Source organism: Myotis lucifugus, unplaced genomic scaffold, assembly GCF_000147115.1.
Source record: "Myotis lucifugus unplaced genomic scaffold, Myoluc2.0 scaffold_568, whole genome shotgun sequence".
NCBI classification, from domain to species: Eukaryota; Metazoa; Chordata; class Mammalia; order Chiroptera; family Vespertilionidae; genus Myotis; species Myotis lucifugus.
Genome location: NW_005871616.1, coordinates 105,025 through 122,380, shown reverse-complemented (window position 1 = coordinate 122,380; position 17,356 = coordinate 105,025).

The window sequence follows — 17,356 nt, the reverse complement described above, 5'->3', positions numbered from 1 at the left end:
GTCCCGGACTTGATTCCAGTCAAGGGCAAATGCTCGGGTTGTGGGCTCCATCCCCATTAGGAAGTGAGTAGAAGGCAGCCGATCAATGATTCTCTCTCATCATTGATGTTTCTCTCTCTCCCTCGCCCTTCCTCTCTAAAATCAACAAAAATATATTTAATAATAATAAAAAATAAATACAGATTGGTGGTCACAAAATAATCACAGGGTTGTAAAGTATAGCATAGTCAATAATATTGTAATAACTATGTACAGTGCCAAGTGGGTACTTGAAATATCACTGGGACCACTTCATAAATTTTTATTTTGGGAAAATTATAACCAACAATAAAAGTAATATTCTTGGTTCCAAATGATTGAAATCCAACTGAAGTTCAGTTTATTCATGTTACAAGGAAGCCTGGGGTCAAGTGGATTTTAGAAGAGACAGGATTCAGGTAGTCAATGAGGTCTTTGTCTCTCCTCTTTCTGTTATAACTCTATCTGGGCACCTTTCTCTCTTTTCCTGTATCTCTCTTTTTTCCTGTATATTTTTTCAGTGTGTCTCTCTGCATCTTTTTTGGTCTGTCTCCACATCCCTGTGTCTCTCGCTCTTTCATTGCATCTCTGTCTCTATTTCTAGCTACACCTCTGCCACTATTTACCTGCATCTCTTGATCTCTCTGTGTTTCTATTTGTATCTCTAATTTTTGCATCTCTCTTATCACCACACAACTTATCTTTGTTTCTGTGTAGGTATGTGACTGCCTGTTTCTGTTGTATTTCTAGAGTGTCTACCAAAGTTTGAACAATTTTAGGAAAGATTCTGGTTGACTATGCCATAGTAACATGCATACCTCTCAAAAACATTATCATGTACATGGATGCAGACAGCCTTCCGTTCACCCCCTTTAGTAGGAACATGGACTGGACCTTCCAGATCTTGGTGATTCTTTAATGACTGCTCAGTGTGAAGGTGTCTACACCCACCATGTGCAGCACCACAGCCTCCAATCCCATCACTGTGGAGTGACATATGGGCAGTTTGTTTCTGTGCACCCAGGAGATGAGTGGCAGAGTTTCCTCTGCTTCTCAGGTACATTGCTGGAAGTGCTAACTCACACTCATCTCACCTCTTGTCTCCTGCATAGTCACCTGATGGCACTGCTGAGCTAGAATTCCCCAAGGAGAGAGCTTTCCTTGTCCATGGATATAGTGACCTGTTGATTCCTGTTGATATTCTCTTCCCAGGTGTTACAGAGGTCCCTGCACACTGAGGCTCCCTTGACATGGGCCAGCACAGAAAACTAGTCTCCATCTCAGTCTCTGGGTTTGTTATACAGCCAGGTGGCTGAGAGCTTGTCTTTGAGGGAATGGAAGGCCTCCCATTCTCCCTGCTCCCTCACCCACTCATTGGGCCATTGTCTTCTGTACCCCAGGCTGCAATGCAGGTCACCAGACATGGGCACTGTGAATGTGTGGGCAGATACACTCAGAAGTATTCTTCTCCCCAAGGTCATAGTTTAAATCTGCCCCAAAAAAGATGCTGAGTGGTCAGAGGTTTTGTGCTGGTTTTGTCATCTTCCTCAGAATGGACATTGTCATTTATCAAAGGAGTCAAGAAGGATGACACTTAGGGAAATGGGGAGCACTTGTGTGGGTGTCTAGGGAGCACTTATTCTTTATATGTAGCACTTTGCTTTTGACACTGCAAAAACAAGAGGCAGGGCTGGATACTGAACCTGGCCCAGAGTTTAGGCAGACATTGAGTCTGACTTTTCTAGTTGAAACATTAGCCCCCTTATAAGGGTTAGTGGTAGGGTATATTCTAGGGCATTCTTATGGTTCCACACTGCCACACTGGCCACCTGCTGGGAGATTCCTTTTAATGACAGGATCAGAGTCTTCTTCCCTTCCAGTGACAGCTTCATAGCAACAAGCATTTTTATTTGCACCAGATTTCATTGGGTAATATAATCTTTAACTAATAATTTAATCAAAATAACATTACATCCTTTATAAACAAGTTCCTAACAAAAAGAGCTCAGTCTTAGTAGGCGTACACCTTGGAGAAATGTATGGGTGTGCTAGAGAAAAACCTGTTGATATTTACCCTGTGGCTTTACCCTCCATCACATCAGTCAGTATGTCTTCAGGGACAGTGACAGTCATCAACATTCCATAAGCTTATGCACATTTCCCAGATTCCTCTGTGGTTCTTGTGGAATCATGTGACCAGTACCAGCCAATAGAACTTGAAAGTGGATGCAAGCTCTGTCTACTTTGTCTTTTTCTGAAAGCCATTGTTGAGGTGATGGTGTGTAATACGTTGGAAACTCCATAAGCCGAGTCCCTTGAATGTCTGTAGAATTGAGTCCTCTTTATTGAGTTAAGGCACTAAGATTAAATTTTTACTGCAGTTTAATATCTTAATGCAACATAACCTTTCCTCTGACTACCTGGGAATGTTTAACTTAAGGAACGGAGTTCATAAGTTGATAGTTAATAGGGTGAGTCAGTTGAGTTAATAGAAGTTAAGAGATGATACATTTTTAAAAAACATTTACTACTTGGTTTTCTTCCACCCCCAAAATAGCGACTAGAACAAGTGCTTCTGTAGAGATGCTGTCCTGACACATCTATCTCCTCCCTTCAGTACTGAAGGATCTATTCCCTCAGTTGCTGGCTGACCGTCCTCAGCTCTCAGCCCTCCTCCAGAATTGCCTTAGGTGAGGATGGCTGCCTCACCCAATTTCAGCCCCCTTCCCAGGGGAACTCTCCAGTGACTGCTCAGTGTGGGGCTGTAGAGGTCCCGAGCCTCACCCTAATTTGGGTCAACTCTGAAGGGCTCCTGAAGCTTCAGAACTCCCTCGAGATTTGGATGAGGACTTTTTGGGGGCTGTATAATAGTCCAACTTCTAAAACTCTGCTTTAAATAATAAGTCACCTTACATCATCCTTCTTGCAGTTACTATTTTAATTTACATGTACTTATTTTTGTATCTTCATCCTTTAAGTATGGCCTTGTTGGAAGATGAAGGTATTGTCATCACTGCTCTTTCTTCCTCCTCTCTTATACGCTTCCACTTGCCAAATTGAGGTACCCACACTTTTAAAAAATATTGTCAAAATTGAAAATATTAACATTCTTCTGTAACAAAAGTTTCTTTTGGGGTTTGTTAAAAGTTTTTTTAAAAAGGGGTAGAAAGTTTTTTATATTCATTTTTCTAGCCTAGGATGAATCTTTCTTCAGGGGGCTCCGAGGTGGAAAATGTTTTTTTTGGGATCCTTTTTTCCACAATAACCTTTAAAAAAAGGGCCAAACGGCCAGCAAACCAGGGTCAAGGGGTTAAGCTTCCACTTATGACCCGGGGGGCCCGTTCTCATGGCCGGGGCCCATACGGGGGGTGGGGGCTTATTCCCCGGGGGGGGGGGGGGGCGGGGGGGGGGAGAATATGCAGGAAGCAGCCAATCAATGAATCTCTCTCATCATTGATGTTTCTCTCTCTCTCTCTCTTTCTCTCCCTCTTCCTCCCTCTCTGAAATTAATAAAAATATGTTTTAAAAAATAAAAAAGTTAAAGGTTTTATTTAACTCACTAATGGTATGGTGCACAAAATTTGTGCACAGAGGCGGGGCTTCCCTCAGCCCAGCCTGCACCCTGTCCAATTGGGGACCCCTTGGGGGATGTCAGAATGCTGGTTTAGGCCTGATCTGCCGGTTTAGGCCTGATCCCTGGGATGGGGCCTAAACCAGCATTGGGACATCCCTCTCACAATCTGGGACCACTGGTTCCTAACCACTCACTTGTCTGCCTACCTGATCCCCCCTAACTTCCCTCCCCTGACAGTCTGATCTTGCCCCCAACTGCCCTCCCCTGCTGGCCTGATTGCCCCCAACGGCCCTCCCCTGCCTGCCTGATCTCACACCTAACTGCTTTCCCCTGCCAGCCTGATTGCCCCTAACTGCCTCTGCCTTGGCCCCCACCACCAAGGCTTTGTCCAGAAGGAAGTCAGATGTCCAGAAGATGGCCAGTCGACCTGGTCTATTTAGCATATTACCCTTTTATTAGTATAGATAGATTATATAGGATAGGATTGCTTAAATGGGGGTAGGGGGAAGCCTTTTTCAGCAGGAGGAGATATTCTTGGCAGACAAAAATACATAATCCCTATATCTGGACTGATAGCCAGCCATATACACTATACTGTCAAACTGGTCATTAAAAAATTGAACCACTTTCTTACACCTTACACCAAACAGCCATTGCCCTTAAAACCACTCCTAAGCCCCAACCTTAGGTTCTGCCTTTGCAGTTCATCCAGATTAGGTTATGATTGGTCAGCTTCTATGCCAGTCAGTGTCAGAAGCTCTGCCTCCTAGGCAGCCATTGCCTCCTTGCAGTTCACCCAGATTAGGTTCTGATTGGTCGGTTTCTATGCCAGTCAGAGTCTCTGGGCCTATCCTCGGGCCTGATCAAAGAGGTAGGGCTGATCAGCAGCCCCCACCGAGGCCCAGAGGAAAAAGAGGTGCTGCTGCTGCTAAGGCCCAGAGAGAGAGAGAGAGGCAACTGCTGACCAACAGCTGCCACGGAGGCTGTGGATCAGACCTTCCCTCTCTCTCCGGGCCTCTCTCTAGGCCTGATCCGCAGCCCTCTGGGCAGTCAGTCTGGATCAACGTGCCCACAGCGGCAGCAGTCAATGGTGGGTCACCATGGCAACCCAGCACTGACTGCAGGACTGACTTACTGTGTTCGGTCAAGCCTTTGGTCTATCGTTAGGAACCCTGGGCTTTCATATATAGGATTAATTAATGAGAGAACTAGTATGATACACTAGGTAAAATGGCCTCTCCTATCCATGGTTTCACTTTCTGCAGTTTCAGTTACCTTCAGACAACTATGGTCTGAAAATGTTAAATTGAAAATTTCAGAAATAAGCAATTCAAAGGATATTTTGAGAAAGAAAAGTAGAGAGACCACATTCACACAGCTCCTATTACAGTATATTTTATAATTGTTCTATTTATTATTTACTATTATTAATCTCTGTGCCCGATTTATAAATTAAACTTTATCATAGGTATATATAGAAAAAAAACATAGTATATATAGGGTTTGGTTTCAGGCATTCACTGGGAGGTCTTGGAAAATATTGCCCATGGATAAGGGGGAACTACTGTATAAGGAAAATCCTTTTTGTTTGTATGTTTTTTTCAGCTTTATTTAGATGTAACTGATATATAACATTGTGTAAGTTTAAGATGTACAACATGATAATTTAATACACTATATATTGTGAAGTAATTATCACAGAGCATTGGTTAACATCTCTATCATCTCATAAGATAAACATTTTTTTGGTGTGATGAGATCATTTCATATCTACTCTCTTTGCAACTTATAGTATATAAAAAATATTGTTAACTATGCTATGCTTAGATTCCCAAACTTACAAGTGGAAGTTTATACCCTTTATTTGAGGATTGTCATGAATTCTTTTTTAAAGGTTTAGTAGAATTCACTAGTTAAACCATCTGGGCTTTTCTTTGCTAGGAGGAATTTTTAAGATATTTTTATTGATTTCAGAAAGGAAGGGAAAGGGAGAGAGAAATAGAAACATTAATGATGAGAGAGAATCATTGATCAGCTGCCTCTTGCACACCTCCTACTGGGGATTGAGCCCACAACCCAGGCATGTGCCCTGACCGGAATTGAACCTGGGACCCTTCAGTCTGCAGGCTGATGCTCTATCCACTGAGCAAAACCAGCTAGGGCTGCTAGGAGGTTTTTGATTACTGATCTGAACAGACCAATTTGTTTACTTATTGGTCTGTTCAGATTTTCTATTTCTTCAAGATTCAGTCTTGGCAGTTGTATGTTTTCAGCAATTTTTATAATTCTTCGAGGTTAATAAATTTGTTGGTATATTTTTAATTTCTGTGGTATTAGTTGTAATGTTTCCTCTTTTGTTTATAATTTTACTAACTTGAGTCATCTCTCTTTTTTTCTTAATGTTATTAAAGATTTGTTAATTTTGTTTGGCTTCTTTTAACCTTAGTTTTGTTGATCTTTTCTATTGTCTTATAAACCTCTTTTATTTGTTTCCACTCTGGTCTTTGTTATTTCCTCTTTTATACTAACTTTGGACTTAGTTTGTTCTTTTTCTAGTTCCTTGGTGTATACTTAGTTTGTGTGTGTGTGTGTTTTTGTGATTTTTCTATTTTTTTTAATTAAAATACATTATTTATTATAAGGATAACAAACACAAAGTGATTAATTTAAAAAACGGTCAATTTCTATGTGACATTCATTTCTGTTTATTGTTCTTCCTACCATGTTTCTGTTTTTAATTTTTTTATTTTTTTAATACTTTTGTTTTATTGCTTAAATTATTACAAAGAGTATTACATATGTCTCCTTTTTTTTTCCTGCCCTTGACAATCCCCTGGCCTCCCCTACCCCCCAGTGTCTTATGTCCATTGGTTATGCTTATATGCATGCATACAAGTCCTTTGGTTGATTTCTTACCCCCCCCTACAGCCCCCCAACCCTCCCCGGCCTTCCTGCTGTAGTTTAACAGTCTGTTCGAGGCAACTCTGACTCTGTATCTTTATTGTTCAAGAGTTTATAATGGTTTCTATTATCCATGAATGAGTGAGATCATGTGGTATTTTTCCTTCATTGACTGGCTTATTTCACTTAGCATAATGCTCTCCAGTTCCATCTATTCTGTTGCAAATGGTAAGAGTTCCTTCTTTTTTACAGCAGCATAGTATTCCATCGTGTAGATGTACCACTGTTTTCTAACCCATTCATCTACTGATGGGCACTTAGGCTGTTTCCAGATCTTAGCTATGGTGAATTGTGCTGCTATGAACATAGGGGTGCATATATCCTTTCTGATTGGTGTTTCTGGTTTCTTGGGATATATTTCTAGAAGTGGGATCACAGGGTCAAATGGGAGTTCCATTTCCAGTTTTTTGAGGAAACTTCATATTGTCTTCCATAGTGGCTGCACCAGTCTGCATTCCCACCAGCAGTGCACAAGTGTTCCTTTTTCTCCACATCCTCTCCAGCACTTGTCATTTGTTGATTTGTTGATGATGGCCAGTCTGACAGGTGTGAGATGGTACCTCATTGTTTTGATTTGCATCTCTCGGATGATTAGCAACTTTGAGCATGTTTTCATATGTCTCTTGGCTTTCTGAATGTCCTCTTATGAAAGGTGTCTATTTAGGTCCTTTGCCCATTTTTTGATTGGATTGTTCATCTTCCTTTTGTTAAGTTGTATGAGTTCCCTATAGATGTTGGAGATTAGGCCCTTATCAGATATACTGTTGACAAATATGTTCTCCCATGTAGTGGGCTTTCTTGTTGTTTTGTTGATGGTTTCTTTTGCTGTGCAGAAACTTTTTATTTTGATGTAGTCCCATTTGTTTATTTTCTCTTTAGTTTCCAATGCCCTAGGATCAGTATCAGTGAAGAAATTGCTTCGACATATGTCTGAGATTTTGTTGCCCTTGGATTCTTCTAGTATTTTTATGGTTTTCTGTCGTATATTTAAGTCCTTTATCCATTTTGAGTTTATTTTTGTGTATGGTGTAAGTTGGTGGTCTAGTTTCATTTTCTTGCATGTATCTGTCCAATTTTCCCAACACCATTTATTGAAGAGACTATCTTGATTCCATTGTATGTTCTTGCCTCCTTTGTCAAAAATTAATTGAGCGTATTGGTTGGGGCTGATTTCTGGGCTCTCTATTCTATTCCATTGATCTATATGTCTGTTCTTGTGCCAGTACCAGGCAGTTTTGAGAACAGTGGCTTTGTAATACAGCTTGATATCTGGTATTGAGATCCCACCTACTTTGTTCTTTCTCAGGATCGCTGCAGCTATTCGGGGTCGTTTTTTATTCCAGATGAATTTTTGGAGAGTTCGTCCTAGGTCTGTGAAATATGCCATTGGTATTTTAATGGGAAGTGCATTGAATTTATAGATTGCTTTGGGCAGTATGGACATTTTAATGATGTTGATTCTAACAATCCAAGAACATGGTATGTTCTTCCATCTCTTTATGTCTTCCTCTATCTCTTTTTTCAATGTCCTGTAGTTTTCTGAGTAGAGGTCTTTTACCTCTTTAGTTAAGTTTATTCCTAGGTAGCTTAATTTTTTTGGTGCAATGATAAATGGGATTGTTTTTTTAGTCTCTCTTTCTGCAAATTCACTATTGGTGTATAGAAATGCCATAGATTTTTTGACATTAATTCTGTATCCTGCTACATTGCCAAATTCTTTTATTAAGTCTAATAGTTTTTTGATGGAGTCTTTAGGGTTTTTTAAGTACAATATCATGTCATCTGCAAATAAGGACAGTTTTACTTCTTCTTTTCCAATTTGGATGCCTTTTATTTCTTCTTCTCTAATTGCAATGGCTAATACTTCCAGTACTATGTCGAACAGGAGTGGTAAGAGTGGGCATCCCTGTCTTGTTCCTGTTCTTAGGGGAAATGGTTTTAGTTTATGACCATTGAGTATGATGTTGGCTGTGGGCCTGTCATATATGGCTTTTATTATGTTAAGGTATGATCCTTCTATTCCCACCTTGCTGAGAGTTTTTATCAAAAATGGGTGTTGAATTTTGTCAAACGATTTTTCTGCATCAATTGATATGACTATGTGTTTTTTTTCCTTCAATTTGTTTATGTAATGTATCACGTTTATTGATTTGCGGATATTGAACCATCCTTGCATCCCTGGGATAAATCCTACTTGGTCATGGTGTATGATCTTTCTGATGTACTGCTGGATCCAATTTGCTAAGATTTTGTTGAGGATTTTGTCATCTATGTTCATGAGGGATATTGGCCTGTAATTCTCTTTCATTGTGTTGTCTTTACCTGGTTTTGGTATTAGGGTGATGCTGGCTTCATAGAATGAGCTTGGAAGTGTTCCTTCCTCTTGGATTTTTTGTAGTAGTCTTAGGAGGATAGGTTTTAGTTCTTCCTTGAATGTTTGGTAAAACTCCCCTGTGAAGCCATCTGGTCCTGGGCTTTTGTTTGCTGGAAGCTTTTTGATGACTTCTTCAATTTCTTCCATAGTTATTGGCCTGTTGAGATTTTTAGATTCTTCCTGATTAAGTTTTGGAATGTTGTATTTTTCTAGAAATATGTCCATTTCCTCCAGGTTGTCTAGTTTGTTGGAGTAAAGTTGTTCATAGTATTTTTTAACAATCATTTGTATTTCTGTGGGGTCTGTTGTTATTTCGCCTCTATCATTTCTGATTTTGTTTATTTGGGTCCTCTCTCTTTGCTTCTTGGTGAGACTGGCTAGAGGTTTGTCAATCTTGTTTATCCTTTCAAAGAACCAGCTCTTGGTTTCATTGATTTTCTGTATTGTTTTTTTTGGTCTCTATGTCATTTATTTCTGCTCTAATCTTTATTATCTCCTTCCTTCTGCTCACTCTGGGGTTTTCTTGTTGCTCTCTTTCTAATTCTTTGAGTTGAAGAGTTAGATGATTTACTACCATTTTTTCTTGTTTGTTGAGGTAGGCCTGTAGAGCTATAAACTTCCCTCTCAGGACTGCTTTCATTGTGTCCCAAAGGTTTTGGATTGTTGTGTTTTCATTGTCATTAGATTCCAGGATGTTTTTAATTTCTTCTTTGATCTCATTGGTAACCCAATCAATATTTAATAGCATGCTATTCAGCTTCCAAGTGTTTCAGTATTTTGAGTTGTTTTTATTGTAGTTTATTTATAATATTATGCCATCATGGTCTGAGAAGATACTTTTTATGATTTCAATCTTCTTGAATTTGGGGAGACTTTGTTTGTGACCCAATATGTGGTCTATTTTTGAATCTGTCCCATGAGCACTTGAGAAGAACGTATATTTTGTGGCTTTGGGGTGAAGTGTTCTGAAGATGTCAATTAAGTCCATCTGATCTAGTGAGTCATTTAGGATTGCTGTTTCTTTGCTGAGTTTTTGTCTAGCGGATTTATCCAGTGATGTCAGTGGTGTATTACAGTCCTCTACTATGATTGTATTGTTGTCGATCTCTCTCTTGATATCTTCCAGTAGTTTTCTTATGTATGTGGTTGCTCCTGCATTGGGTGCATATATGTTTATCAGGGTTATATCTTCTTGTTGTATTGATCCCTTTAGTATTATGAAGTGGCCTTCCTTATCTCTTGTTATGGCCTTCACTTTGAGGTCTATTTTGTCCGATATAAGTATTGCTACCCCAGCTTTCTTTTCCTTTCCATTTGCCTGAAAGATATTTTTCCATCCCTTCACTTTCAGTCTGTGTGAGTCCCTTCTAATGAGGTGGGTCTCTTGTAAACAGCAAATACATGGGTCATGGTTTTTTATCCATTCAGCCACTCGATGTCTTTTGATTGGAGCATTTAGTCCATTTACGTTTAAAGTTATTATTGAAAGGTACTTGTTTGTAGCCATTTCTATTTTTTTTGTGGCTGTTTTCTTTCTGGGCTTTTTATTTCTTCTTTTACACCAGTCCCTTCAGCATTTCTTGCATTGCTGGCTTGGTGGTGATAAACTCCCTTAGCCTTTTTTTGTCTGTGAAGCTTCTTATTTCCCCTTCAATTTTGAATGATAGCCTTACTGGGTAGAGTATTCTTGGATTCAGTCCTTTGCTTTGCATCACTTTGTAAATTTCTGTCCATTCTTTTCTGGCCTGATGTGTTTCTGTTGAGAAATCATTTGATAATCTGATGTGGGATCCTTTGTAGGTAACTCTCTGTTTCTCTCTTGCAGCCTTTAAGATTCTCTCTTTGTCTTGTACATTTGCCATCGTTATTATGACGTGTCTTGGTGTCAGTCTTTTGGGGTTCATCTTGCCTGGGACTCTCTGTACTTGTGTAACTTTTTTCTTCCCCATATCTGAGAAGTTTTCTGTCATTATTTCTTCAAATAGATTTTCTAATCCTTGCTGCTCTTCTTGTCCCTCTTGCAGCCCTATTATGCGTATGTTACTTCGTTTCATGTTGTCCTGAAGCTCCCTTAGGCTCTCCTCCTGTTTTTTAATTTTTTTTCTCCAGTTGCTGTTCAGATTGAGCTTGTTTCTCTACCTTATCTTCTAACTCACTAATTCGGTCCTCTGCTTCTTCTAGTCTGCTGTTGAAACTTTCCATGGTGTTTTTGATTGTAGCTATATCACTTTTCATTTCTTTCTGATTCTTGCATAGGTTGTTGATTTTCTCATCCATCCGGTGAATGAATTGTACAACCATTATTCTGAATTCTTTTTCTGTCATGTTGCATGCTTCAACTTCATTAATTTCCTTTCTTGGTGATTCCTCATTGTCTTTCCTCTGGGTGTTGTGTCGTCTCTTCATTCTGATTATCTCCCGATGGTTCAAAGGTCGAGTTGCATGGGCCTGGGCCGTGTGCAGTGGGAGGCTCCCACCACCCTAGTGTCACTGAAGAGCTCTGACACTAAGCTGTGTGGTTGTTGTTGGTTGGTGGGAACCAGGCTCGCTCTGATTCAGTGTTGCCAGCACTCAATGTGGCCTCGTACGTGCCCTTAGAATCAGGGACCCTGCCTGCACCATGTTGAAAACCAGAGCCTCCTAGCATGCGCCTGGAGTCAGAGTTCCCCAAGAGACCAGTATCAGAGTCTCTGTTGCTTCGCGCGTGACCTCGCCTTGAGAATCAGGGTCCCTGTGTGCCCTTGCACCAGGAATTGGATTCACTGGCTCTTAGTATGAATGCACAGGGAATTGGGATCTCAGGCGCAGGTGATAAGAAACACAGTCAAGTCACTGGTGCTTGGTGCTGCCTCCTGCCCCGAGAAACGAGGTCCCTGGGCCTGTGCTAGGCGGACAAATTCCCGTTCCCGTGTTTGCTCCCAGCCCAGGGCTCTGAAGCCCGCAGTGGGCGTAGGATCAATTCCCCGTGCTCACTCGTTTGGTTTGCTCCCAGCCCAGGGCTCAGAAGCTGGCAGTGCACAAAGGATCAGTTCCAGGGTGCTCGCGCACTTCCAGGCCAAAGTTCCTGCAGCACTGAGGCCCCAGCAAGGGGTGGGTCTAACAGTTAGTTACTCTGGCGCTGCCCACGAGCCTGCTGGAAGGGGGGATGGGCTCTGTTACTCACTGATCTGCCGCGGGGATCTCTGAACTTTTGGTGACTGCAGGTCTGTATCTGTGGTCACAGGTCTCTGTCCCCAGTGGCTGCAGGGTCCTGGTATGCGTCTGAGATCAGACTCTTTTCTATTTTTCTTAATGTAGGCATTTATCACTATAAACTTTCTCTTAGAACTGCTTTTGCTGCATTCCCTAAGTTAGTGTGTTGTATTTCCATTTTCATTTGTCTCAAGACATTTTATGACTTCTCTTTTGATTTCTTCTTTGACCAACTGGTTGTTCATGAGTGTGTTGTTTAATTTCCACATATTTGTGAATTTTCCAACATTCCTTATGTTTTTGATTTCTAGTTTTATACCATTATAATTAGAAAAGATAGTTGATATGATTTCAATCCTCTTATTTTTTTAAGACTTGTTTTGTAACCATTATAACATTTGCTCTATCTTGGAGAATGTTATGTTTGCACTTGAAAAGAATGAGCATTCCACTATATGGGATTTCTTTTGAATGAAATTTCTGTATGTCTATGTTAGGTCCATAGGCTCTAAAGGATAATTCAGGTAAATTATTTTCTTATTGAATTTTATCTTTATGATATACCCATTGTTCAATGTACTATTATTATACTCTTGTCTATATATCCTATCAGATATATTAGTGTTTGCTTAATATATTTAGGTGCTCCAGTGTTTAATGCATATCTCTATATATAAAAGGCTAATGTGCAAAATGTCCCCTTGGAAGTTCGAAGAGGAGCCTGGGAGTTTGATTACTCGCTATGACATGCACTGATGACCAGGAGGTGGCACAGAACATGGAAGGTGACCAGTGGTGGTGACAGGGCACTGAGGGAATGAGGGAAGGATGAGGCGGGGAGGCGGGGAGGCAGGCAACCTGATCAGTCCTGATCACTGGCCAGACCCAGGGACCCTATCTGTGCATGAATATCATGTACCAGGCTGCTGGGGTTCTTCTCTCAGCATCTAGAAGGGTTCAGGAATCTGGAGAAGGCTGTGCATAGATTAAAGAGTCCAGAGATGAAATATAATTTTGAAAGGCATTTGGGGATCAGAGGAGCTTAGCTAAAAGATCTAAGATCCAAGATCTAAATTCTCAGGTCTCCTTGTCCCGGGATCCCATGCTTTTTATTAACACAGTTTGTTCTGAGGCAAGGCAGAGATATACACTTCAAAGGGTCAGGGTTTCATACAGAGTCCATTGTCAGAATGGGGGAATTAGCCTACTGCTGTTCAGGTGTTTGGCCAGTAAGAGGCAATAACATGTAGATTAAGATGCCCTTTATCTGTCTTGCAGCCAAGAAATCAATTTAATGTATCCTATTCAGGTTTGGGGAAATGCCTTCAGCCATTCCCAGATGAAGCTCTGCTGTCATGCTGGAAATCATCTTCGGCATCTTACCCTTTTTGATTTTTTAAATTTAATAAGAATATATGTTTTAAGATTTTTAAACTCAATGGAAAGGACAGAGTTCTATCATGTCCCTTTAAATTGCTGCCAGGCATCAAAGGAATCAGTTTTCAGTAAGTTTCTTTCTCGGCCAACAGTTCTTAGAGTCCCAATTTCAATGTCCAACAGTTTCTTATGTGTAAATGTCAGCAATGATATTCTAGTTCTTGATGGTGGACACGCGTTGGCAATGCAGGTCCGACCTTCTCTGGTTTGGTCCTGGGAAACCTGCAGCGATGCACAGCTGCTGACTTCTAGTATGGCAAGGGATCTTCACCATCTTCATTTCTCTGGACTGTTTCTTTTGTGTTGTTCTGGGGGCCACTGCTTATTCTGTGGCTGGAGCAGTCCCATCAGTTCCTCTCTGGGATCCATTGTTGCAGGAATCCACATGGTCTTGGGGAAATTTTCTTGGAAATATACAAACATATTCTCGACCAAAAGTTAAAAAAGGAATCTTTTAATAAAGGAATTTATAAATTAGACTTGGGATCCTTTTAATTTTTTCCCCAAACAATTTTCCTTTGACTTATTTTGACACCATATGTGTTTTCATGGGTGTCTTGTTATTAGCATTACAAGTGAAAAATAATTTTCAAAGTAAAAATTTAAAGCAATTAAGGCTTTTGCTTACAGGGCATTATTCCACTATGCCCCCTTTTTTGATTTAAATATTAGGAGGGTTTTGGAAATTTTGCAATGCAGTCTTGATAACTTTTAATTTCAATTTCTTGTATAGAAATATGACTGCTCTGGATTCATTGTATGTTAAGCAATTTTTATTATGAGATGAACTATCAATAAAAAATTCTAGTTAATACTTCAGGAACAGTTTCCTGTTCAGTACAATTAAGTTTTCAAATATTCAGTTATTTCAATTAGCCAATTTAAATTAATTTGAAATAAGGTTTATTTGTATTATCATTTTTAACTTTACTTGTCCTAGGTTATGGACAGTAAATGACATTAATTAAACCTTTGTATTAGTCTTGAGTAACTTTACATAAACTTTGTTAGAGAGGCCAAAACACAAATTATTTACCTTTCTATATTAGGCCTAATATATTGATTTTTAATTACAGTCCTTCAGATATTTGAAGGTAACCTCTCTTTATTTCCTTCCAGAATAATCTCCAGGCCACACATAGAGAGAATTTCAACTTTAAGAAAATGTCTTTTTCCTTCTTTTATACCAAGCAACAGACATTGTTGCTTTTTGGATGTTGACTGATAGTGCCAGGCCATGTAAAAGTAAATGGCTTTCCTTAAGGTCATGGTGACTATTATTACAGTCAGATTTGGTATTTTAATAATTTTTAGTTTATTCTGTAAATATTAGTGAAAGAGATTTCAAATTTTTCTCTTTCTTATTAAATTTAGAATAATATTTTTAAACAGCATTCCCTTTCGACTTATTTGCAATTACAGAGGGATCAGAGGAAGCCTCAGGAATTTTCTTAAATTTTACTAGGATTAAATTGCTTACAAAGATATTGGTTTCTCATATAACTTAATTTATATGAAACCTTGATTATTTTTTTTTAAAAACTAACTTATTAAGAAATTTAAGTAGGTATTTTTATTAAAAAACAAAGCAAGTAAATTTTGTTAATTTTTATGTCTGATTCACAAGGCACAAATGCTGCTCCACCTCCAGCCGAATTTAAAATGCAGGCGGCTAGGGCTTTTGTCTTTTAAATTCTGTCTTAAAATTCTGCTGTTGGATTTTAAGAAATATTTAAGCTACTTTATTTTGTCCTTCTTGATAGATCCTCCCTTCCCCCCAACTGTTAGGTGGAGTATGACATAACCTATGGACTGGAAATACCTGAGTACCTAACCAGGCACCTTATATGGACTATACATTGAACCACCAATCAACACCTGCCAAATATCCTAAGCCCTTGTTCCTATATGGACCATACATTAAGCCACCAATCAGCACATGCCGAGTACACTAAGCCCCCATTCCTTCCCATTCTGCCCCTCAAAAGGCAGCCCACCTCTGCACGTGCTGCTGTCCTCCCCTTGCGAGACAGCCCGGCAGGTCCTTCTCCTCTAATAAAGCCTGTAGTCCTGGTTTTTAGCCTCGGTCTGATCTTTCATTTGGTGCCGAAACCTGGGAGAGGTGCACAGGAGTGTGGATGATCCTCGAACCAGCCCCCAGCTTCTGTCTCCTGCTCTGGCTCTGCTTGGTGGTATGGTTCTGAGTTTATTGGCCCGCTCCGGACACCTCTCAAACCCTGCTGTACCAGGACACGTGGGGATCTCGTCTCTTCCTTCACACCGGTAGGCTTCAGGGACTTCTCCCCTTCCCCCCCATCGTTCCCTTGACCTGGAAGGGCCTCAGAGTTTCTCTTCTACTCAGCTACACGTTCTACGTTCTATGAAAGCCCAAGTACCTGGCTGGGAAACTCTGCTCTATTCTACGGGAAAGGTCTCGAGGTGATGACCTTGGAACCTTTTCTTGTCTCTCTCTCTACACCGTTGGCTGAGGGAAAAGGAAGACGCTCCTTGTTTCTTCCCCATCTTCCCGGTGGCCCTTTCCTCTGGTTATGGGGACCCCTCAGTCCAAACACCCTTGAAACACACCCTTAGGGTGTCTCCTCGCCAATCTCTCAACTCTTGGTTTTTCTGGCTACATCAAACCAAAGAAGCTCATTTTTTTCTGTAACACTTCCTGGCCACAATATAAACTCGACAATGGCTCTCAGTGGCCCGAAAACTGCACTTTCGATTCCAATATTCTCCGAGACCTAGATAATTTTTGCCACCGGACAGGGAAAGCTTTCAAAATCCCTACAAACAGGCTTCTTTTTCCCTCTGCTCCCGCCCCTCACTTTACTCTTCATGTTCCACTCATCAGATCCTCCTCGAGAAGTCTCCTTTGCCCTCTCAAGCCGATCCTCAGTTCCTTTCTCTGTCTTCTGACTCTTTCAACCCAGCTGATCATTCCTCTCCACCTTGCCAGCCCTCGCTAGCCCTCGCCACCCCCTTACAACCCCGCCATGAAACCTGCACCCCATGCTTTACCCTCTAAGAATTCTAACAGCCTGACTTCCCCTGTGTGCTCCATCTAATCTCCACCTCCGTGAGTGCCAGCAACTAAATTCACAGTTGGCTGGCCAGTTCCCTTTGGGCAAGGTTGCAAGGGGGAGGGTATTATCCAGGTAGCCATTCCCTTCTCACTTTCCAATCTTTCTCAAATAGAAAAACGCCTGGGCTCTTTCTCTTGAGACCCTCTTAAAAAAAAGCAGCCGCCTTCTTCCCAGTCCCTGAGAGCCCAAATCCTGAGAACATGAGCTCCAAAACAGCCTTTTCCATCTAACACTCATTCTCAGGCCACCCAAAGACTGCCTTCCTCAACAGCCTCTTCTATTCCCACGTCTATTCTACCCTGGGGAAGGCAGCAGAAACTGAGGGCATAGTCTGAATCCATGTCCCATTCTCTATGTCCAGCCTCACACAGATTGAGAGCATCTTAGATCTTTTTCCACTGACCTGACCACCTTTACTCCCCTGACATACGCCCCAAACTTCCAAAAATAGATACAAGTCCACAAACCCTTCAAAAAGAACTCCTTAATCTGACCTTTAAGGTCTTTAATAATAGAGATGAGGAGACCCAAATCCAAAAACAAAGGCGAGATCAGGCCAAGGCTGAGGCCCAGAAGGAGGCCTTCCAGCTCCTAGCCACCGCTCTCACGAACCCCAAACGAAGTGCAGAAAACTCCAACTGCGGGTAAGTCAGGGGCTAAGCCTCCTCCTGGGGCGGTGCTTCAAATGCAGCAAGGAAGGACACTGAG